We start from the raw sequence: 25,353 nt of genomic DNA on the forward strand, positions 1-25,353 counted from the left end.
ACAAATGATCTCCCTTGGCTTCAACCCTTCCCCTTTTCTCCCTTTCCTCAATAATATACAGGCAAAGTCTGATGCAGACATTGGAGGCCACTCTGAAGAGAGGAAAACCAATTAGCTTGAGGACATGATAAAACACAGAAATAGAACAGGAAATTTATCCGCATTATTTGGTTGCTTGGTGACAAGGGCAGTATTAAGAAACACTGATGTGATAAAACACATATACACAAACATACACACAGGTGTATATGTATGTAGATTTAGTCCATGGAAAAGAGAGGAAGTTGGAAATCAGACAAACCTGACTTGATTATAACCTGGCCACTCATTAGCTGGGCAACTATACCAACCTCACAATGGTATTCTGGTGTCTGTGGAATTGCATGAATGAAAAAGCCAAAAGCAATATCTGGCAAGTCGTCTGTGCTCAATAAGTGAGTCCTCCCTAACTGTGTTCCTTCCGCCCTCCCTCCTCCCTTTCCTCCCTTCCTTACTTTCTTCTTTCTCACTCCACTGGCTTTCTCCCTGAGCTTTCTATGGTGCAACCAAAAGGGAACCCATCCAAACTGCCTCAGTTTCCAGACCCTGAGGGACATTTGAGTGCTCACAGAGTCCCAATATTGAAACAGGGCAGACCACACCATAACTTACTCCTTCTATGCCCAAATACCACATGGGCTAATTTGTCCTTGGATGGCAGTATTTGGCTACTACTGCAGCACCTCCTTTAGAGTCTTTCTTTTCAACAGTTAGCAGCGAGAGAATCCTTTCCCCAAATCCAATCTTTTACATGTTTTATTAGATACCGTGTACCCTGAAAGCCTCTGTGTGGATGCATATATTAAAAATCACACCCTGCCCAAGAGGTCTAAGAAGGGAGAAACAGAAAAGAGTATGTTCTAATGAACTGTGATCCTGACCTAGAATTGCTCACTTGGGAAGGCTGTTTTCTTGGTATTTTGACCTTGTCAACATGACTGATTTTTTTTCCCCCTCTAGAGGAGTCACTCTCTGGTTAAGCTGTTTCTTGGGCAGTGTTTTGGGAGGACACTTCAGTGCATCTGGAAGCATTCACTGGTTAAGGCGCCTGTCCTGACCCTCCATCAGGGACTGTTGCCAGGACGCCTTCTCTTCCTCTCTCTTTCGCCAAAGCTGAACCAGCTTGTGACAGCAGCAGGCAAGCCCATGAGCCACGTGTGGCAGGGGCCCTAACTTCAACTGAGAGAGTGAACATGTGAAAAACGGTCCCACCTTGGACTTCCTTTCTCTGTGCAGCTTATTGTCTCTTCTGCAGATGCTCCATTTCCATGTTGCTCTGGCCTCCTGTACATTTTCCTGTCTTATCTCCACCTTCCCAACCATGGAGAGGCACTGATACTGGACATATTCTGTGAGGGTGGGGAGCTCCTCAGAACCTCTCCCCAGCACTTGCCATCATCCCGCCTCTCTTCTCTGCTGTCATCACCAGGCCTCTGCTCCCTGTAACCAGGGTATGGTTGTGTCTTTGTGTCTCTCTCCCTCTTCAGGCATCCCAGTTTCCAGGCGGGGCCTCTCTGTGAACTACAGATAGAACCCTCTGTCCCTCCTGAAAACGCCTTTTCTCACTTCAGATCTCCACCCCCATACACCAGGTTCCCTTGGGCAGTGAACAACCTGTACCACCATTCGTGAGCACTCTGAATTTCCCCCTTTGACAGGTAAGAGTATTGTTGGGCACTTAGTCATTTAGGGATGTTCCCCCAAAATGGAAAAGACCGTGAAGTGTGACGCCAGGAGGCTAGCAGCCTCTGAGACCTTCCAAAGCCTTGTCTTCTATTCTTCTTGGGCTCCTGTCCAGGAAGAAGCCTGAGATTATGTCTCATTATTTTGTTTTTGACCTACATTCTTCTTCTACTAAGGCCCCATTGCCATACCAGTGGCAGCAAGGCATTTGTTACTGCATAGGTATTAATGTCTAAATAAGCAAACCCCTGAACACTGGTAAGTCCTCTGTCCTTTGCTTGACTTTGCTTCTAGTGGGCCAGCTTTTGTAGTAAATGAATCAGTCCCTTTGGGACTACCTGAGAGCTTTAATTTGGCACTACTGCCCACATGGTTAAAGCTAAGTTTGGAAAAATTGCCCCATGTAAATACCAGCATCAGATTAATAGATTCCAAACTACATTATTCTGAGTTGGCAATATAATTTGCGTTCTTCATAAGGAAAAGGTTTGAAGAGCAGTTCAGTTTCCCGTTTATTTATTTTTTTAATTTTTTTTTCAGTTTCCCGTTTAAAAGAAAGGTTTGCTCCTAACTGCTAAATTACAGTGGTTCTATACTGATCCCATTCTATAGAACAAGAAACTTCTAAATTTTGGAATCTTTGGAAAAATACTTTATCCTGGGAGGTTGTTTGCAGCCCTGGCTGCATTAGAATCACCTAGGGACATTTAAAAAATTACCAGTGCCTAGTCTTTCCTCAATCCAATTAAATTCAAATCTCAAGGGGTGTGGTGTGGGCATCGGCATTTTTTAAAAGCTCCCTTGGGTGATTGTAATGTTTAGTCAAGGTTGAGAACTACTACTTTATAGCTTGAGAGCACAGTGCATCATGGTGAATAATACTCATTCCTTTAATAAGTGTGCAGGGAACTCCTACTATAGGAGATGGTTTGCTGGGGACAAAGAGATGAAGTTGATGGACACTGCTCTGTGCATCTAGGATTTAGTGGGCAAATGCTAACAACATAGGTATCTGAACAGAACCTCTGGGAAGCATGATCAACTTGGTTCCTGCAAAGATCATGAGACAGGAAGCTAGAACTCCCAGTTCCAATTCAGGTTCTAGCATGAGCTAGGGAAGTGACCTTGGACAAGTCTCTTTGCCTCTTTGGGTCTCAGTCTAATCATCTGTAAAAGAAAGCAGCTGAAAAGCAGTCTAATATTTATGCTGCTGTCCTTCAGTCTTACAGCGTGTTGCTAAATTCTATGACACCCATAAGCTGAGCCAGGCAGTTAGCAAATTCTTTTGGAGGCTGGCTCTTTTCACTGATACATACTGCTGACAACCGCCCTTCTGATGTTCCACCAAATCTCTTTACAAAACCCTAAGTATCATTGTGTTAATTTTAAAATAATACTGGGCTCCCTTAATTCTCTCCCCTGCTTTCTTACAAATTAGCAGATGAAGGGAATGGAGTGGTGGTAATGTCTAGGAGCAGTGGGTAATGACTAACAGAAGTTTATCCAGTTGGATAAATGTCTTGTGGATTGCTGCTGGGGTCAGTGTTAGTTCTGGTCTTAATTAACATCTTCATTAATAGTGTGGGAGAGGGAATAAACAATAGCTAATGATATTTGCAGATGGTGGTAAATTCAGAGGTGTTGCTACTACCAGTGACAGCAACGAGAGCCATGGGGATATCAGAGATGTGAACAAGGAGTGATTATAATGATGTTTGTTCTGGAAAAGGCAGAATGAAACCTTTAGCAGGGGAAATGACACAGGAGGCTGGGAAATGCTGAAAGAAACAACTATTGCTATATTTGTAACTTGGGTAGGCATTTGGCAAACAAGGCAGCTAATGGCCTTATGACTTTGGTTGCCTGTACTGGGGTGCTTGTCTTGAACAGCAATAATAATAATCAGAAAAATAATAACAAGAATAATATTCAACATTTATTGACTGCTGAGAGTATGCCAGGTAAGGTTCTAAGTGATTTATTAATACAGTTTTTAATCCTTCAAATCATGGTGCACTATCTTAAGCTCCCGAAAGATTCTGACTGCAGCCTTGCTATGGTTCGTGGACTTCTTGGTGTGAATAGACCTATGAGGCAAAAGTGAAAAGGAGAGAAATGGATCATCAAGGTGTGTCCTGTGCTCTTTCCCCAGGCTTCAGAGAGAAATCTCCCACCTTTAATTTTTCCTGTCCCCAACATTTCTACCATCTTTTTCTTTCATTAGAGAATTGCTGGATTAATGAGGTTAATGCGGTAGGCAGAAAAATCATGCAAAAGGAAAGGATGGAAGGGAGGGAGGAGAACAGAAAGGAGAGAGAGAGAAAGAAAACCAGAATGTGTTGCCTACCTTCCACAAGTCCTGCAGTAGCAGAAGGGGTAGAGCCAGGTGCATTTCACAGACTTTCTGTTGAACCTTCACACATCTCATTCTCACAATGGTTTTCTCTCATGGTTTTCAGCCCTCACTTCTGTTAATGAAAGAAAAGACTCAGAGAGGTTGAGTCACTGGCTTTGAACACACAGCTGCTAGGTTGAGTGAAGTTCACATTCCAGTTGGTTTACTCCTAAATTCATGTCCTTTCCAACCTTGAATACATGTTTTCTTTTCTTCAATTTCACCCTGTCCAGTTAGTGACAACATACAGGCACACATAGAAAGCCAAAAGGTAGAAATATTAAGAAGAGAATAAACACTGAAGAGCAGGGGGATAAAGGGAAAGTGGCCAGCACACACATCCACTGCCCAATTCAATCTGATTGAATTATTTATAATTATATTTTGAAGTTAGGAAAAATGGAATTTGCAAACAAGAAAGGCTTCAAGACAATGGAACCCATAATAATGTAGATTTGACCTTGAGGGAATTTGGCAGAGAGCATTAGTGTCTGAGACGAAAGCAAGCTGAAAAGAAAAACATTTGAATGCTCTAAAAGCCAAGACTCTTCTTGGCAAATGTGGAAGCCCAGGGCCAGATGGATGCCAAAGGTCTTCAAAATGATATCAGAGGAGCTTCAGGAAGTTGGAAACATGTGGCCTGGGCATGCGGCTGCCCCCCACCCCGGGCCTCCCACCACCCTCACTATGGAATGGGGTTCCAAATGCCAATTCAGGGTTAGCACCAGGAACTGAACTTTTAAAAATGATGAGATATACGTTTCAGAGCAGCTGCATAAAAAGTATGCTGCTACTGCTGCTAAGTCACTTCAGTCGTGTCCGACTCTGTGTGACCCCATAGACAGAAGCCCACCAACAATGTAAACATGACCCAAGTCAAGAAAGACAGTGTTGCCTGAACTTCAGAAGTCTCCGCTTCCCCGTCATCTCCCCCTCCTGAGAGGGAATCATGGTACTGTTTTTCCTATGATTGTTTCTTTGCTTTTGTTTTTGTACTTTAGTTTTAGTGCTTATGCGAGCCTATTTTTGAACTTTATATAAATAAAATCACCCTGCATGTACTCTTTTATGACTTGCTTCTTTTCTTTCAATCATATGTTGTAAATAAATACACAGCGGTGTATTTAACCATTCTATCTTTGTGGGAACTTTTGGTTTGTTTCTGGTTTGCAGCATTTACGAACTGTTCTAATGTGAACTTCTTGTCCACGTCACCTACTGCACATGTGCAGGACTTTCTCCAAGGAGGGGCCAGAAACCTACTGTCCGCAGGCCGAGGAGAACCCACTTCTTGTTTTCTATGGGCTTGGAGCTCAGAAAGGTTTTCATGTTTTCAAATGAATGAGAGGAAGAAAAGAAGAAAAACATCTCATGATACATAAAAATAACACTGCATTCCAATTCAGTGTTCATAAATACAGTTTCACTGAAGCACAGTTGGGCTCACTTATTACGTGTCATCTATGGTTGCTTTCCTCTAACGTGGACAGAGGCAAGTAGGTGCAACAGAGAATTGTACAACCTGCAAAGCCTACTACAATTTGGATTGACTGCAGAATATTTCATTTAAAATGAAAATTCGGAAGCTCACTTAAGGAAGAAAGCTTTCAATAGTTTCAACATGGGGACAGCAGAGTTTGCAACCAAGCACAGAACTTTTCTAAGTGTGTAAAAAGGAAGATTTAGTTGTTCAGTCATATCTGACTCTCTGCAACCCCATGGACATAGCCCACCAGGCTCCCCTGTTCATGGAATTCTCCAGGCAAGAATACTGGAATGGGTTGCCACTCCCTTTCTCCAGTGGATAGTCCTGACCCAGAGATTGAACTGGGGTCTCCTGCGTTACAGGCAGATTCTTTACCACCTAAGCCACCAGGGAAGCCGTTCTAAGTGTGTGGTACTATGCAAATACCTTGACACAAGACTGGGAAGTTGACCTCACCTAAAACATTTGGTTCTTTACAAAAAAGACTTTCTGACCCTGTTCCAGAGTGTATTCCTAGATGGGAAATTACAAAGATCTTAGATAAAATAAGATGCTATATGCAAAAAGCTGGTCCAATGACTGATAACTTGTAGGAATTACTATGAATCGAGGCAACCTTCCCACTAACCTTTCACCTGGGCTTTCCCGCCCCCAAGAGGTCAGTCTATAGAGTTTGTTTCCAAAAAAGTTCAGGTTCTCAGCTGGCTGTCAGTTGCCATTATAGCAGATGATGGTTTGGCTTAATACTACAACAACTGCACACGCTTTGGGGTTCATGCATTTTTATCAAAGATCTTTGAATTAAGATGACATTTAAGCCCAAAGGACTGAAAGAATTAAAATGCACATGTGTTATTTCCAGCTCTAAGTAAGAAGAATATCTGTCTGAATTATTCAAGGTTTCTTAGAGAAAACTTGTTAATAAACAAATAAAACAAAACACTAGGAGAGTACATCAAAAGAACAACAGAAGAGTTCATCCAAAGATAATATTATAGAGAACAAATTTAGAGAACTAACATGACTTAATTTCAAGTGTTATTATAACGCTATAGTAATTAAGACAGTGTGTTATTGGCCTCCAGAGAGAAAAATGGATCAGTGAAATAGAATAGGAAGTCTAGAAAATAGACCCATACATATATGGACAATTGACTTTCAACAAAAGTATGAAGGCAATTCAGTGGAGAAAAAAATAGTCTTTTCAATAAATGATATGACACAACTGTGTATCCATATGGGAAAAAATGAACTTCAACCCATACCTTACACAATATACAAAATTTACCTCAAAGTGGACCTCCTTGTAAAGCATAAAACTATAAATTCCAAAAGAAACAAAGAGAAAAATCTTTGTGATTTTGGATTCAGCAAAATATCTAAGATACGAAACCAGAAGCAGGATCCATAATTTTGACCTCCTCACAATTTTAAGTCTCTCTGAAGAGTAAAAGAGTAATTTTACTCTTCAAAGAACACAGTTAAGAGACTGAAAAGAAAAGCGAGACTCTGGGAGAAAATATTGTAAATCAAATATCTGATAAAGGACTTGTATCCATAATATACAGAAAAAAGCTTTAATCACTCAGCAATTACAAATAGCTCAGTTTTTTAAATGGGCAAAAGATTTTGAACAAACACTTTATGAAAGAAGATTTAAGAATGGCTAATACGCACGTGGAAAGATGTTCAACACAATTTGCCATTAGAGAAACAAACGTTCAAATGACAATGGACCACACTACATACCTGTTGGAATGGCTAAGGAGAAAAGAGTTGATCATACTAAATTGGTGAGGACAAGGAGAAACTGGAACTCACACATTGCTGATGGAATTGTAAGTGGTACAGCCACTATGGGTCACAGTTTGACAGTTCCTTAAAAAGTTGACCCTTTAAAGAGATACCTACCACATGCCCTCAAATTTCATTCCTAGGGATTTACCTGAGAGAAATAGAAGTCTATGTCCATACAAAGACTAGTATACAAACATACATAGTAGCACTACTTGTAATAGCCCCAAACTGGAAGCATTCTAATTGCCCATCAACAGGTAATGGATCAGTTGTGGTATAACACACGAGAGAACACCACTCAGTAATAAAAAGAGATGAATTGTTGACACACGTAACGATATGAGTAAATGTCAAAGTACACGGAATGAAAGAAGTCAGGTGAGAAAGAGTACAAGAGTACAAGCTGAGTGATTTTATTTGCATAAAAATCTAGACCATACAAACCAAGTTATAATGACAGAAGCAGATCAGTCCTTGCAAGACATGAGAAGCAAGAGAGAGGGATTACCATGAGGCACAGAAAACCTTTTGGAGGTGAATAAAACTATTCCTATCTTGTATGTGGTATAATTTCAAGAATTTACACCTATGTTAAAACTCAGCAAATCGTACACTTCAAATATGTTTCAGTTTATTAAATGGAAATTAATCCTTAATATATATATTTTAAAAACTCACAAAAATATTATAACGTTAAATGAGCAAAATTGCAAGTGGAAAGATAATTTGCAACAGACAGAACTGACAGAGGTCTCATGTCCAGAATGTGTAAAGAACTCCAAATTAGAAAAGAAAAAAGGAGAGCCCAGCTAAAAATGGATAAAATATTTGAACAGACATTTCCCAAAAGAGACTATCCAAATGGTCAGTTAGCAGGTGAAAAGCAGCTTAATCTCATTAATCAACTGCAAAGTGCAAATTAAAGCCATGTTGAGAGGGACTTCTAGTGGTGAAGAATCCACCTGCCAATGCGGGGGACACAGGTCTGATTCCTGGTTAGGGAAGATTCCACATGCCACAGGGTAATGCCACAAGTACCGAGCCTGTACTCTGGAGCCCGTGAGTCGCAACTGCCGAGCCCACATGCTGCAACTAGTGATCCCTGAGCAGTTCCAGCCTGTGCTCTGCATCAGGAGAAGCCACCAAAATGGGAAGCCCATGGCTAGAGAGTTACCCCCACTCACTGTAACTAGAGAGAGCCCTCACAGCAATGAAGACCCAGCACAGCCACAAATAAATACATACATAATTTTAAAAGTTAAAGAAAAATTTTTTTAAAAAAACCACATTCAGATATTCCTATTCTCCAGAAATAAAAAGGAACCGATACAAAGTGTTGGTGAAAATGTGAAGCAACCACATCTCTCTTATACCTGGTAGAAGTGTAAATTAATAAAATCACATTGGAAATTTTTTGTCATTATCTCCTAAAAATTTTCATAAGCTACTTCATAACCCAGAAATTCTCCGAGGTGTACACCCAAGAGAATGCATGCATATATACACTTTAAAGCATGTAGAATGCTTCAATTCCTTTTATTTGTATTGGCTCCAAACTGGAAACAACTCAGTGGTTGTCAAGTATACAATAGATAAATGGTGTGTGCATACAATAGAATTCCATACTGCAATGTGGAAAAAGAAAACAACTTTGTTTATTGCAACAGCAGGAAGAGCTCTCACACAAAATGTTGAACAAAATTGTTCAAACATAAAACAGTAAATATCATATGCTTCCTTTTTATATAAAGTTCAAAAACAGACAATACAACTTTGTTTTGTTAGAGATGAGAATAGTGCTGTCTTTGGGAAGGATGGTGGGAGTAGTAATTGGCAGAGAATGGGATGTGGTTTTTTTAATTGCCAGTAATTTTCTATTTCTTAAAATGAACAGTGGTGGTATGGGTTATCCACCTAGCTATTAATATATACTTATGATGTGCACTTTTCTACAATCCTGTTGTAGAGAAGTTTGTTCTTTTCCTTGCTATATAATATTCCACTGAATGATTGGATGATTTTTTTTTTAAAAGCTGAGAAGAGAGAGGGAGGCAGTCACTTAGGTCTCCCCCTTTAGAGAGCCAAAGAATGAAGACAAAGATGCTAAAGAGTCTTTTCTCCTTAGTGACTATGTCTTCTTGGGCCTTTAGTATCACTGTGTAGTTGTGCTAAATTGTACCCACACTTATGGCTTCCTGTTAGGGAGTTGTGGGGCCTCGAATGAGCCCTACAAGTAAAGAGGAGGGATTTTAAAGTTGGACAAAAAGTCACTGTATTGGAGGGAAGGGTGTGCAGGGGAGAGGAAAACGTTTGCATGGAATTGGTGGTAAAGAGCCAATGGCCTGGCACAGACTGCCTAAGTTCAATTGAAACTTGAAAGCTATTGACCTTGGTTAGGTAAGTTTGTTTTTCTGTACCTTAATTTTCTCATCTGTAAAATGGAAACAGTATTGTACCTGTTCTTATAGGATGGGTAAGAAGATTAAGGATTCCCTAGTGGCTCAGACAGTAAAGAATCCACCTGCAATGCAGGTGATGCGGGTTCAATCCCTGGCTTGGGAAGATCCTCTGGAGAAGGAAATGGCTACCCACTCCAGTGTTCTTGCCTGGGAAATCCCATGGACAGAGGAGCCTGGCGGGCTACAGTCCGTGGGGTCACAAAGAGTCGGACATGACTTGGCGACAAAACAACAACACATTAAATGAGTTAAGATGGTTAATTAAGGGTTACAGTGTGAACATGAACATGTCATCTTGAAATGAAAAACATGGCCGTAGGTATTCAGACTTGCAGGATGCTGCAACGGAGAACCCGGGGTGATTCTAGATCAGCTGCCAGAGCTCTACAGCCCTGAGGCTGCTCCTGTCTCCACTCCTTGCTAGATGCCCCTGATTGTATGTAGTAAAAAGCTTAGCACACTTCTCGTTCCTTCTTTCAATGAACATCTTCCTTCAAGGTTTCCAGAATTCTCAGACCACCCCTTTGACCTCACAGGGAAGTCTAGCAGGTGTATGAATTTGGAATGCCACCACACAAACTCTCTATCTCTGTTTGCTCCATTCCAAGTCTCTTTCCTCTACGCTAGAAAATTGTTTGGTTTATTCACACCCTGTCTTCTGGAAACAGCAGGTACTCTTTTGTTGCCTAAAGGTTACATCATCTCATTCAGTTGATTAGTGACACCAAGGGTACGGATGGGCTCTGGGGTGTTCTCAGGGCTTCCCATTTGGGTAGCGTCATTCTATGCCTGCCGCTAAGCCAGTGGTTTGGAAACTGTTTCTGAGCACAAGAGCAGTTTCCCTTGTTTCACCTTGAGCTGGAAAGGGCACTTTGTGTTGGAAAGAGCATTTGATTAATAGGTTGTTATGTTTCGTACCTTTCCAGAGATCGCCTAGGAGTAAACTAGAGACAGAAACTGCCTCCCAGAAACTTCAACTCACATTATAGTCTTCTTTCAACCCATCTCACTTAGCATCAGAGAACCAGAAGCATCACTCTTGATTGTTCAAGTGTAATTGCAAATAAATGCTATACACCAGGCCCAGAGGCACTCAGAGGGGGCTCTGAAGTCCCGTCATTATCACAAACTCTGTTAACTTTTGTTTATCATCTCTCACAACGTTGGAAAAACAAAGACAGAAACAGAATAATGATCTGACAGATTCAGAAAATACTGAGAGAGGACTAAATTTCAGACACCTTCCTACATATTCTGATGCAGAGTATTTTTAGATATTCTTTTCTCAAACAGTAATCCTGATGTGGGAATTATTTTCTTATGCATTTTTTGAAGGTGAGGAAACTTTGGCTAAGAATTATTACATGCCTTGCCCAGAATCTCATAGCTTTTAGGTGACTAAGTCAGGATTTGAACCCCAAACCTTGGCGCCTCTAAGTCCAAGCATAAAGCCTCTATCCCATTACTTTCAGAACAAGCTGGAGAATGAAAATCATCTTGTTACATTCCATCTCGCCTTATTCTCAACCCAAACTGGTTTACCCAGCTTGATAAGTTCTTTAATCACTACAGGGTATTGAATGAATCATGGTCATATCCAAAACTCAAATCCACATTCAAAGGAGGAAGATCTATCCCATTGATAATATTTTAAGAAGAATGTGCCTGGGGTTCTGAAGGCAATTTCAAAAGAAAAGTGATAAAAACGCATTAAGGAATACTTGTAAAACATCCCAAGGCAAACTCCTGTGATGCAGCCACACTCACCTAGGTGGCTACACTGTAGCCCTTCTTCTTGCTGCAGCCACAGGCTTTGGATTAGAAACCCTGAGATTAGGAACACCCTGACCTTCCACTGGTGACTTAACCTCTCCTTGCCTCAGGTTCCACATCTTTCAAAGGGCTGAAATAATATATGTGACATTCTGAGCAGAGAGCACAGCCATAGGTAGGCCTCAGTAAGTGGTAATTATTATCAATTGTCATGACTCTCATTTTAACCTAATGGGAAAAACTATCGCCCTAGGGGAGACCTCACTTAATTAAGGTGCTGTGGTTGGTCACAGCAAAGGAGAGGATTCAGTTTGCAGATACTTATTTAAAATACTCCAGAAGAATAGTGCCTATCTGGTCCTCAGGGAAAGGGAAAATGGGCCCAGAGAGTCTGGCCTCCTTATTGATGTTCAACTAAGATGCTGCTTTTGGCCAGAATAAGAGCCATTAATACTGCTTTTGATTTATCCCTCCTTCCCCCACCTTTCCCCTGTGGTATGAATTAAGAGGTTAGGATTAACATATACACACTACTATAAACGAAATAATCAGTAAGGAACTATTGCATAGCATAAGGAACTCTACTCAGCACTCTGTAGTAACCTATATGGGAAAAGAATCTGAAAAAGAATAGGTATATATGTATACCTGAATCACTTCACTGCACACCTGAAGCTAATACAACATTATAAACAAACTATACTCCAATATAAAATAAAAATTTTCAAAAAAGACCATTTCTATGAATGAACCTAGAGCCTGATTGAATATAGATCACTTTCGTGTCTACCAGAAAGTAATTGTAGACTCAATAAGTACATAATACATGAGCTTCTCAATTATTTACTATTTACGTGTGATTCCATGATGTTGTCTGTGTGTGCTCTTAGGTCTTCTTCCATTGGGAGCAAAACCTAGAGTAGGTGTTCTGTCTGGAGGTCAAAGTACTACAAGCAAGTGCAAACTGCGTTGGACACTTAAAGGCAGTGAAAACACAGCAGTTAGTTTTTCAAGTCCCTTTTCTAGGCAAATTTCTAAGGACTGTCCACACAGATATAGACACTAGGCATTCTAAATGGTCTACATTTTTATTATTTTTCACAAAGCCATTTATTAAACCACAGGTAACAATGATTCATTTTCTAAAATGTTTATAAACTTTCCAAAATCTTAAATTCACAGACACACACACAGAGGTTCTTGGTTGAACCATGTGTCCTGGTTTAACAGCCTAAAAATAGTCTCTGTACAGATAAAGGAGTTTTATATTTTCTAGGAAGTGGTTGTTTGCTAGGGTATTGGTATTTTATCACAACTCTATGAGCTATGTCTGATAAGAATATCATAAGGTTTTTTACTTTTTAATTAGGTAATACTTTTATTAACAGCAGCAGAGTGAATGTTACCTTTGTGAGTGATCAGCTTCCTGTGCTTGCCTTCTGATATTTTGTTTTTAATCAGAGAAAGAACAGGAGTCCCTGTGTGCGGGGCCAGGACTTACGGAGGTGCAGATGTCTGGTTTGTGCATATCAAATGTTAATTGTGACTTGGAGCAAATAGGTGGCGGGTGGCTGACCTGGGACATTTCAGTCTGTAAAGGAGGTTGTGGTCAAGGAAGTTCTGGTGAGGTTATTGGACTGGCACCCAGAATCCCACTTCCCCACATGCTTGGGAATGAGTGTGAATACAGGATGCTTCTTTCAGAGTCAGGAGGTCTCTTTTACAATGTGAGCAATGCTACTCATTAGCTTTGTAACCCTGAGCAAGTCACTTTACCTCTCAGAAACTCCTTTTCCAGTTTTCAACTGTAAGAAGAGCGTTTGTCTGAGATCAAAGGTTGTAGAAGAGGGGAAGAGGCGAGTTGGTAACCAGGATAAGGGACAGGGAGTGGTGGGGGCCGTGGAGACCACGTGCCATCCAGCAGGGATGGGAGTGGGGGTGGGCAGCGGCTGCTCTGCTCCGACCTGCTTGCAACACTCCTCCCCAGAGGGTCTCTTCTCCTTCCCACTTTTGCAAGGGCAAGAGGATATTTGGATTTTCAAGTCAGACATCTCAACTTTAAAATATTGACAGTGACATCCAACATTAAAAATATGAGAGGGCAATATGCAGGATGTTGCTGGTTTCATTTCTCTGTCTCTTGTCTGGAAGCCCCCAAAGTGTCTTCTAGTTTTAATATTTTAAGTTTTGTGTTTCACTAATGTTAATGATAGAAATAAGTGTAAAAGTTAAAAAACAAAATTCTATCCACCTTAATATTATAACCAAGCACATAGAGTATCTGCATGGAAGCAAAGCAAATACTGGATTGGGATACATACAAATGAAACAAATTTATAGGTGATGAGACTGTAGACGGATGTCATTTATATTTGCTAAGTATTCACTTAAAATATCTCTGCTCTTTTTTTGCTTGTACAACAAAAAAGAAAAACATAATAAAAGAAATATTAAGAGTGGGTCAGAATGGTACCAGACAAAGGAGAAAATGGGAGAGTGATTGATATTAAATTATGTTCTTAAAACTTATATTTCTGTCCTGATCTCTGTATTTGCTTGTCACCCATTCTTAACCAATAATGTGTTAAAAGCAGACAGTGTTTAGTTGCACGTAGGTAAACTCCATGTGCCTGAAATTTCCTACCTAATTAGTACTATTCTTCCCTGCCCCCAACCTGGTTATTTATAAAAATACTTCCCACATCATGAAGTAGAGTGGTATCAAAAGTTTCACAACATTATTAGTTTGGCTTCTGGATGTAATATACAAGGATTTTTGTGTCCTTTTTTTTGTTTGCTTTTGCTGGGCGGTAGGATAGAAAGCGTAATTTATTGTCCCTAATTACATTTTCCTTTGCTTTCTATCAACACTGTTTTCATTCTATAAATCCACATCAACTACCCATAAAGTGACCAGAAAACCAAAGGTTGTTATTTAATGTGTTTATTTGAAGGCTTTCAAGATACCCTGGGGGAAAGTTACTTTCTTAGAAACAAATTTAGAGGAGAATATTAGCACAAAGGAATAGAAGGTCTTTTTATCACAAATGCAGAAATTCTCAAAAATTTATCCATCTTTGCAGGATAGTATTCAACCCCATACTAAATATGTGATGCATGTCTATAGAAAGATTGCATTTTTCCTCTACTCCTTGGACTGCATCTAGACTTTCTTAGCTGGGGAATAAATCCACAAAAATGTGGTTATTGATCTTCTTTAGTAGTGGGAAAGTGAAAATAATCCCACCACGTTCTAGATATATCAAGTATCTTTTGACACTGAGGACAATCAGCCCCAGGATGTGGATGCAGGGGACTTGACTTTCACTTTCTCATTGAAAATGGTCCACTGAGCAAAAAGCAGGATGGTCCTCTGCCAGCATTGTAGAGAAGGACCAGTAGACTGTCTAGCGCTTTCTTGCATCCTGTTGCCTCACTGATTTCTGGATTGCCAGATGCTTCTGTTTTTTGAAAATGGTTTAAAAAAATACCTTAGGGATTCTGTTGTTTCAGAAACCTTACATATGGCACAAACTATCCTGAAAAATTTTTGAGAAAACATTTGCTTTTTCTTTGCTTAATGTAATCATTGCTGAAGCCCAAATTCATTCAAATTTATTGTTTTCTTTTCATGGACATTTTGATGGTTGAAATTCTAAAGTTACATAAAAGCGTGAGTAAGCAAGTTATGAAGATTTAATTGCTCATTTTTTTAAAGTAAGTCTTAAAACCATAAGTCAGCTAAGAGAGGTTGAGAATTTAACCTTGAAATTGAGAATTCATAACAATTGAGATAATGATTTTTTTGAAGCTGGAAGATAGCCTTGATTTATCCCCATTGAATCAGAGAGCAGCTTTTTCACACATTGAGTCATAACTAGAGGCTGGTTTTTTTTTTTTTTTTCCTTTTGGTAAACCACCTTAACCCACTCTTCAAAACCTCTGGTCCATGTACAGAATGAGTCTAGTCTGTCTCTATTTAGCCTGTGAAATTTAACAAGACCATAGCCTGGGGTTGGTGAGGCTGTGAGCCACACCACCATCTCAGATTTTTGATGACACCACAAACCACTTGAGATTTATTATGTTAGCAGATGTCATCAGATATATGTGTGCACAGGTGCAGCGTGCAGCTAGTGAAAGAAGAAACACTGCATGTGTATATTTATTTTTGTACCCATACTCTCAGTAGTCAGAAAGCGACCTGGTGTGCCTGTCCTGGGCAGTGCCGTGTTTTGACTCCATTGCAAGCCCTTATCTGATAATCTCTTGAAGTCTTTTCCACAGATTTAGTTCCGTATGATGAGCAACTATGTCTTGTAGCAAAGACACTATTTTCCCAGTCAATGTCTAAAGAAGAGGCATAACGGAGTATAGCTAAAGATTGCTATAATTACTGAAAAATAAAAAGTGTCACCAGAGGTGGTTATTTATACCTGGGGATCCTTTTTATACAATAATACATTAGATATCCATTCTTCTCTACTCAATAAAAGTTGCATGGAGTAGCTCTCAGCTGTGGAACACCAAAAAATGCCAGAAGTTGACACTTTATAAATGTTCTAATTTAAGCCTCTTCTCTATGTTTAAAATAATTAAGAAGTAACTGAAACTATTTTCTGGGGGTAGTATGAAATATGAATGTTTACACAGGTTTTTTTGCATTGTTAATTCTAAAATGTAATCATTCAATTCTTTTAAAAGATGGTATGTTTTATTTAGTATTGAGTTGTAAATATTCCACTATATTATATACGTTAAATTTGCACATTTGCTAGTATAATAATAGACTAAATATAATAATCTAATAAATTAGTGTGTACCCTTTAATAATAAAAATAATAGAAATAAAAACACACTTCCTACATTTTTTAGAAATAGGGAAGTGAGATAAAATAAACACCTTTGGAGTAATGACTGAAAATTACTGGTTTAGATGGGGTAGAGGAATTACTTCAATTATGACATAAAGCATTATAATAATGCATGCCTTTTAGAAATAATTATATAGTGATTATTCTCAGATAAACACACGCAGATGTTGCTTGTACACTAAAAAAAATTCTTAATTTGAAAAAAATACAGAAATTGCTTTACCAGTTAATTGGCTTTAGAAAAAACAGAAAATCTAAAGTTTCAGTGTAGTGGAGATTCTTCTATTAAGTTCTAAGGAATGAACCATGCCTCTAACAAAAGCCAGGGAAAAAACAAAAAGCTTTTCTACTGGAATCACTTCAGTTAGATGTGTCAGAAGGCTAAAACACCTAAGTAATGTTAAATACTCCTGATTTTTTAATTAATAATTAATTATAACTTATAAAAAGTTAAATATAAAAAGATATTGGACCTTAAGTATATTAGGAAAGACTTCTAAGCAAGGTAGTTTTAATTTAAGAAGAAGTATCTATGTTCAAACACTCCAATTTCTACATATTTATTTATATCAGAAAGTATGAAAACTGAAGATCAATCAGTATTGAAGATTAGAAGACCACAATCATTAGGCCATTGAAAGATTTAGGAGGAACAACCTGCTGAAGTAACTACAAATTAGTGAGACCAATTTCTATAGGACATGATTGAAAATTAATCTCCTTAGTTTATAAACCTTAGATGTCATTTAATTATATATGTACATATTTGACAGACAGAAGAGTGATTGGTATAGCAATCAGTACTCTTGTGAATTTCACACGTCAAAAGAAACAAATGACATGCAAATAGAAAGAGAAAATCTACAATCCTGAACATGACATACAATGATACATTCTATTACTAAATAATATGCTTAGGAAGAAATTCTCTGACAGGTGACACTAAATCTAGATTCATTCAAGTCATCACTGGGAGCAGAGGAAATCCTTCCCTTTCCCCTTTCCTATTCCTTTTCCCATTTTGTGTCTTAGGATAATTCCTAAAGAAAACTGGATTCTCTCTGTAACATCTTTTCTTCTTTGCATGAAATAGACGTGGGAAAGTTTTGGTAATTCTTGTATGGGCTTCAAATAATTACAATAGAGAAGCTTTCTCAGGCACATATAAAAGTCCTATAATTTGATAGCACTGCTCATTTAAATACTCCTTCCACCACCCTAAATAATATATTTTAATTGAGCTGCATTGAATTTTCATATTTTATATTTGATTCCTTATTGCTAAATGTGATTTTATGAACCATGAAACTACTATTAGGAAATCCTAGGATGGAAACAGATCTGCTTGTGCTTGGGTATGCTGAATTTTAGCTATACTATCCGAGTGGTTAAAATTACCTAACTTGGAACAAGATAGATGTTAAAATTATTTTCCTCGGGAAGTTATGGGAGTTACATACATGTGTGTTTCCTTCACCTCTCTCCCAAAGCTGTATAGATATACACCGTGTTGCTTTTTTTCTGAAGGGAAACAGGGAAATGGTAATAAACCACTTTAAATTTTGGCGTTTTCCAAGGTTCACCTGGGTCAATCTGGTTTAGTTTTGTACTTATTGAAATTAAACATGTACACTATTCACAAACATATATGTAATATGTACATACTATATGTATGTAATATATGCATGTATATATGTGTGTATGACCGTGCCGGAACAGGGAGAAAAAAAGAAAAAATTTTTTGGATAATGAGGCCAAAATGTCTTTGTTTTATAATGTGTATTGTAGGAACAAAGAACCTGAACAATATTGTCTAAGTTTTCTTTGAGGATAAACAATTGGGAATAAAACACTGACGTGCTCACATTTAGTAGAAAGACAAGAACAATTCATTGGAAGCTATTCCGGTCCCACTAGTAATCACATAATTGAGTAGGATTTTTAGAGGATATCTGAAGCTATTGCTGTCCGTTGTGCTTACATAATTAGTCAGGAGGTCTGTAATAAAATCTCAACACAGGTGGGTTAGTATTAAGTAAATTTAGGGCGGGTGTTATGTTTTTACTTTTAATACTTCAGTTTTAGATCAGAATTATTGAACAACTTGATTTAACCGTTAAGCATTGTTATACCACACTACAGATGCTTAAAATGCAAAATAACTGGATCACTTGAAAACTAAGCAAAAATTACATAAAGTTTAAAAAACACTCATCCAAACAGCTTTATGAACGTGAACCCGCCAGCACATCTCACCTAGAGTGTTTTACTTCTGGGTTGCATATTTCTTTGGGGTTGATTATTTCTTCAATGAATAGTGTGAAAGTCGCTCAGTCGTGTCCGACTCTGCGACCCCATGAACTACACAGTCCATGGAATTCTCTAGGCCAGAATACTGGAGTTGGCAGCCCTTCCCTTCTCCAAATTATTTCTTCAACCTACCCCTGAACTAATGATATTTACCTGCATGTCTATAAATAGTAGTGTTCTGGTTGTTTTGCTTTAATGATAAGGCTACGCAGCGAGGAACATTTCAAAATTCCTTTTACAACGAAACAAACGTGGCCTGGCAAACGGGACCCAGCAAGCCGGCATCAAGTAAGGAAGAGCACCAATCCCGTCTCATTATTATTTGGTGACGCGTCGCCCGCGGCGGCTCCGCCGGGCTCGGCTCTCGCGCACGCCCGCGGGGAGGCCCCAGAGCGCGGGAGCACAAAGGCGCGCGGAGCCCAGCGGCCCCGCAGCCTGGCGGCGCCGCCCTCCTCGCCCGCCCTCGCCGCGCTCCGGCCCCGCCCGGCGGCACAAAGAGCCGAGCCGCCACTCGCGAGGGGCCCCCGCGCAGCGCAGCCCGCCACACCCACTCGGGCCCGCTCCCGCCTCCGCTGCCGCGGGCGCCCTGATGAATATGCATCGCGGCGCGCCCGCCCCCGGCTCCTCCTTTCGGTTTCCTTCCCGCCGCCAGGCGGAAGCGAAGAGCCGCGCTTCCCGCGCGCCGAGCCGGCCTGGGTGGGGCGGGGCCGGGCGGCTGGGTCGGAGAAAGAGAAAGCCGGGGAGGCGGCGGCCGCAGAGCGCGGGCCGGGCCGGGCGCGGCAAGGCTGCGCGGATGGCCGGCGGTGCCGGGGTGGCGGTGCCGGGGTGGCGGTGCCGGGGTAGCGCCGCCGCCGGCCCTGAGGATTCCAGGGTGGGGAAGAGGCGAGCGCGCGACCTCCCGGCCGCGCCGGGTGCATCAGCCTTAGCGCGCTCCGAGCCCGGGCGGGGAGGCAGCCTTCAACTCCGGAGCAGCCCTGCTAAAACAACAATAAAACCCACCAAGCACACTCGTGCACGCACGTACACGCACACAAACACACACCCGGCACTCTGGACGGCTTTCAAGTCAGGGGAGAGGAAGCAAACTGGAAATCCAGACAGGCTGAGGGGTTGCCTGTTTTTAGACTTGACTTTAACCGCCTTTTCCTCTTCGGGCCGGAAATTGTGGCATTGCAGAAATTATCATTAAAAACAAAAGTAAGCGCCTACTCCTGGATTGCGCTCTTAAAAAACATACAAAAGCGACACTAAAACAACTCTTGAGAAAAATCCACAAATCTGTATCTGAGACACGTGAAGTCAGCGGGCCAGGGTTCTGTTATAAACTCAACATCTCTTTTATTTATTGCAATAAGCGGTGGTATGTAGCTTTGAAATGAAGGATTTTATTTGCTTGTCTTATTTGTCTCTTGCATCCCCTTCTATTCCCAGACACAGATTTTTTTCCTCTTTGTACATTGTAAAGAGAACCTAAATGTCATTTCTGCTTTACAGGTTGAGCCATATGTTGGATTTTCAGCCCTAATGCTTAAAAAAAACCAAAAAACCAACTTTGTCAACTTTAGTGTACATGGCACACTTTTATGATGGGAATCCGTGGATAACATTGTAAGTCCCAAACTGTGAAATGTAGCATTTTTACTGCTTCATCTCCCTAACCCCCTTCCCCATGATGGAAAAAATTACTGTACAAATGATACTTTAGTTGTACCTTGTTGTCCATTCTTTTCAGAGCATTTTTTCCCTTCCCTTTAAGTTAATATGCACAGATTTGTTACATATTCTCACTTAAAAGTGTATTTCTTTAGCTCTGATTGGTGTATTGGCGTTTTTTAAAATCATTCTTCATTCAAAAGTGTAGTTACCCCCACCCCCTTGTTCCTGAAGTGGCAGGATAGAATTGTTAGCACTTTCCCACTCTTCCCTCTACTTAAAAAAAAAAAAATTACGATGTATTTCTTCCCGCTCCTGTTGTTTTTTTTCCTGCCCTGCTGTTTTTACTCTAGTATTTTTCCCTCTCTGCCTAACAAAGTGTGCGTGCGCGCGCGTGTGTCTGTCTGTCTCCCTCTCCCCTTGTCTTCTCTTTGCCAGTATGTCTGGGACATATTTTAATGCACGATATCCCATCCATTAAGTTGTGGTTGAATGCGGAGTGTGTGAGGATTTGGCAGCTTTCAGGTTGAAGAGGGGGCGGGGAAGCCCGTTTCGACTTTGACACAAGATGCCGAAGTGGCGTGACTGGAATTATTATTAGTGCTGTGAACATGGCCATCTTCTCCTCTGGTCAGAAGAACTGCCATTGAACTTGAGACAGGACAGACAAGATCTCCAACCCCACCCCCCCAAGTACAGTAGCTGGCAGGGAAAAGGCGCCAAAATACACAAGATTAACTCTAACTTTCTTTGACAGAATCCTATAACACCATCCTTTGTAATTTTAACTTTCCAACGGGTGGGAAAAAGTTAACTTGTGAACCCATACTTGAACAGACATGTAAATCAGCCCTAAAATGGAATAAATCCAGAAAGTCATACACGCATGCTTATGTGGTTAGGAAAGAATGCACATGTAAATAAGCAGGGTGCATGTGTGTATCTGGGGAGTTCAAGATTTAATCAAAATCAGAATGAGTGTGACTTTTGAGTACATTTACTCTATGGGGCAGAGCACGGTGAGGCGAAGAAGCTGACCTTTAAGCAATCTAAGTAAAAACTGCAAAGAGTTGTGAAACACAAAACGTTGTGGTTTCCAGTTTTACATTTGAGGTTTGATGTTTTCATTTAATGGTATGAGAGATGGAGAAAGCTCCAGTGCTGAAAAGTCCCTATTAAATCATATGTGGGCAAAGGTCAAGCACTCCAATTCACTGATACAATATACTGCAGATTCCTGCCTCACTGATGGGGAGCACAGGAAAAAGCGCTTGGGCAATAAAAGTATTAGAAGGGTAATTATTGTACGTGGTTGGGACTGCATTCTTGTGCACTGGGAAAAGGTTTTTACTGGCCCTGATGAATTTTAAAGCTGAGTATTGTTGAAAGCTGTTTTAATAGGAAATTGATTAGCTGAGTGTTTCATACAATAAATGGTGACAGTTTCATTGTTTGATGTCCAAAATAAATTCTTTTTATTCTTTAGTAGACAGAGTCATCCGTTTAAGATGGTCACACAGCAGCAACATAATTATGAGTGAATGTGATGTCATGAACATCTGTAACTTTGCTTTTGGAGCTTGTGACATCACACAATTTGACAATATTATTGCTTTGGAACTTATTAACTTACTGTGTGTTGTAAAATTTTTTCAGATGTATTTCAGAGACAAAGTTTACTTAAAATATCAATATGTATTTTGTATAGGCCCAACGGGTTTGTTTTCTATCATTGTAATTATTCAATTGTTGGCTAAATTTTATTTTGAAAGTTAAAATGAACAGTCGTGTTATTATGATTGTTTTGGTTTTGAAACAGAAAGGCAGTTTTCAAGAAAAGAATTACAGAAAGGGATGCAGAAAGTTTACGTTGGTTTGCAGTGCGCTTTCTACATTTCTTCATGAAGAATATAAAGACAACTTAGCCATTTTGCATAAAAGCTTTCTAAACAGCTCATTAAAGCCAATTTTTTTCATGTCACAAAAGCACATGTAGATAGAAAACAAAAACCAACTTACATGTAGAAATAAAATGATGGTATAGTTTTACTTTAAGTGTCAGCTATTTTGAAAAAGGACAATAGCTACAACTCTCAGGCTCAGCAAAGAAGTCTGTGTGTGAAAGTGCCTGTAAGTTTTGAAGTATTGTGAGTGAACCGAGACAATTATTTCTGTGATTTTCAAAGTTTAAAATAAATCATGCAAAAATTACAGGGCAGCTGCTGACTTTGTAATCCCAGAAAGTAATGTCTTCAGAAGTTGGGAATCTCCGTTGATGAACTAGCCTCATTTCTGTACAGAAGTGAAAACCAGCTAAACTTAATGCTGGCCAGTCTACATACAGATTCAGTGGTGGTTTGAAAATGTGCCCGAAATGTAGGCACACTTAGCGGGACGGTGTTTTTTTAAAACAGTCGAGTACAGGCATTTCAGCAGTGACATTATTAACAGCGTCATTTTTCTCATTTAGTTTTGTCCTCAGGGGACACCGAACAGCTCCCCGAGGATGGAAAAAAAGTCCACAGTTATTTATTCATTTCAGTGAAAGGTAAAGCGCTGGCAATGGGGGGTGGGGAAGCTAACCGTTGTGGATTTTGTACTAGGGAAAAATTGCTACCCTAATTTGACAGTAGTAGTTTAAGGGCTGATAGAGCTGGGCATGATTTTGCAATTCCCATCAAGTGCAGGCAATTTCAGTACTTGTTGGTTGTTTATACATGTGTTGTTGAGTGGATTTTTGATGTTCTTGCTTGTGGATATAAAATCGTGTTTTCCAGGCTACACATATATGATTTTTGTGGTTCATTTGGAAGAAGAAAAGGTCCCTGGGCATGGTGTAGTGGATACTTGCAGTCTTGCAGGCCTGTTTCCTGGGGTCAGGAGGTCATCTGTCTCTTTTGTATTTAGTTTTAAAATATTGATATTGGCCATGCAGCCAGGGTGTGTAGAATTGTTGAGCCACCCCGCTAGTCACATGCAAGAGCTAAAAAAAAAAAAAGAGTCATCGAGTCATCGAGTGTATTGAAAATGACAGCTTTGTTAAGCTCCAAGAACTTTTCCCTAAACTACTCAAGATTCACACCCTGTCACTGAATTTCTTTAGTAAGAAGATTAAAAGGAAATCAATAATGGAAGACCCTTGAGATGTTATGCTCCTCTCTGGAGGTCAGTGAAAGGCTCCAGTTGGGTAATACTGCTTACTTTTTCAAATATACAACTGAGTTTTGAAAAATCAGTCACCTGAACAACAGACACTCCAGCACTTCTTGAAATTAAACTGTCAGGAAAAAAACTTTTCTCCTCTATAAGATGGCAGGGAATAGGTGATCTGGGGAGGAGGTCTTTAGGGATTCTGAAATATCAGATTTTTCTATTGCTGCAGAAGGTTTTCACTTCTTTCTTCCAGCCAGATTTTGGGGTGAATGAAATTAGTTTAACTCTTTCAGTGAGTGTGAAAGAGAGAAGACGTTTAAGAGAGGTAAGTACCAGTCTAAAAAGTGTTTCACCCACTTTGATAGCATCAGAAGCTTTCCAGAGATACTTTCAAACCACTCTTAATCCCATGGTACAGAAATGCTTGGTAAACGGGAAAGTGGCTAAAATACTATATGTCCCTTCTCACTTCCTCCTCTTTTTTTTCTACCTGGTGTTTGAAAGACTGGCGTTTCTGAAACCACAGACAGTGAAGTGTCCTGCTATGAGAAGTCACGCTGTATACCCCCAGCCCCCACCCCTGCTCCAGTCCCTCTTTACAAAAGGCTCTCTTAAGAGTCCATCTTGAGAAGACTTGCAGTGACCCGGGTATTGGCTGCACAAGAAGCAGAGTTCTGGGGGGATGTCAGCCATTTCACCCATGGCTCCAAGGCCTAAGAAGACAGTCAAAGCCAAATCCACTGAGCACCCCGTGTCTCTGTTGCTCATTTTTTCCTCCCTTTGAGTTTCCCCCTCCTTTCTTGTTTTCCTTTTTTAGGAAACAAATCAAAACCCCCGCCACCAAGTATCCTCCATGCTCATCCATAAGTGCCCTACAGACAGAGAGAAGTTTGAACCCCTCAGTGATAGGCCTGGCAGGCCCCAGACATATTTAGGTCTCGGGGGTCTTACCTGGGTCTGTCGCTGCTTCATCACCCCTGGCGCTGCTGTAGCTTTTGTGGGCTCTTCTGTGTTAAGAGTTGTCTTTCATTCTTCTTTTCTAAGCTCCTGAGAAACTTTTGGAGGCGACCTAGTTTGGGTGCAAAAGGAAAGGGTTTCTATTGGTAAAGGAAACTAGTAAGGGAGGGGTGGCGATGTCTGCAGACACTTGCCCAGGGCTCAGCACTGGGCCTCTTCTGCCAGGGGACAGCGGCTGGTTCTGGGATCTCTGGCTGAAACGGAGCACTTGCAGGGTGCCAAGATTTCACTGGGGGTGGTGTGGTGAGGAGGCAGGGAAGAAGGGAGGGAGGGAGAGAAAGAGAGATGGGCGCTTGATTTTTAAAGAGACCCCGAAATAATGGCTTCTGTAAGAGTCCAGGCATTCAAAGAGGTGTGTTCAAGGACAGGAGAGCATTCGTGCCAACGGGAATGTCTTTTATGATAAATGGACAGGGAGGCCTGGCATACTGTGATTCATGGGGTCGCAAAGAGTCGGACAGGACTGAGCGACTGAACTGAACTGAACCGTGGTTAAATTGAATATTTGTTCAAAGGGAAACTCCAGTAGTTAAAGCTGGTATTATCAGTAGCGCTTCCCCGCACCCCCCCAACCCCCCCAGAGTTGGTAAGAGGGTGAGAAAAGGGATGCAGCAGAATGTGCAATACAAAGTGACTTAAAAAAAAAAAATCTAGGATGAGATTGCCTATACATTTCTGAGAGAAATTAGTATGTATTCGGATTAACCCGGACTG

The 25,353-nt window shown here is 40.4% G+C and overlaps 1 long non-coding RNA gene across 1 annotated transcript; it reads right to left on the reverse strand.

Annotated features, from left to right (window-relative positions):
* Window positions 1-3,488: 3,488 nt before the first annotated feature.
* LOC129557577 (uncharacterized) lies at window positions 3,489-25,199 on the reverse strand. The gene is made up of 4 exons (XR_016037807.1): window positions 24,774-25,199; window positions 24,574-24,691; window positions 4,070-4,190; window positions 3,489-3,809 (listed from the first exon to the last, which is right to left on the reverse strand). It is a non-coding gene; the product is annotated as an uncharacterized LOC129557577 (long non-coding RNA).
* Between the last annotated feature and the right edge of the window lie 154 nt (window positions 25,200-25,353).

The sequence above is a fragment of the Moschus berezovskii genome, chromosome 7 (genome assembly GCF_049115385.1).
Source record: "Moschus berezovskii isolate FMDL1 chromosome 7, NW_MosBer_1.0, whole genome shotgun sequence".
Lineage (NCBI taxonomy): Eukaryota > Metazoa > Chordata > Mammalia > Artiodactyla > Moschidae > Moschus > Moschus berezovskii.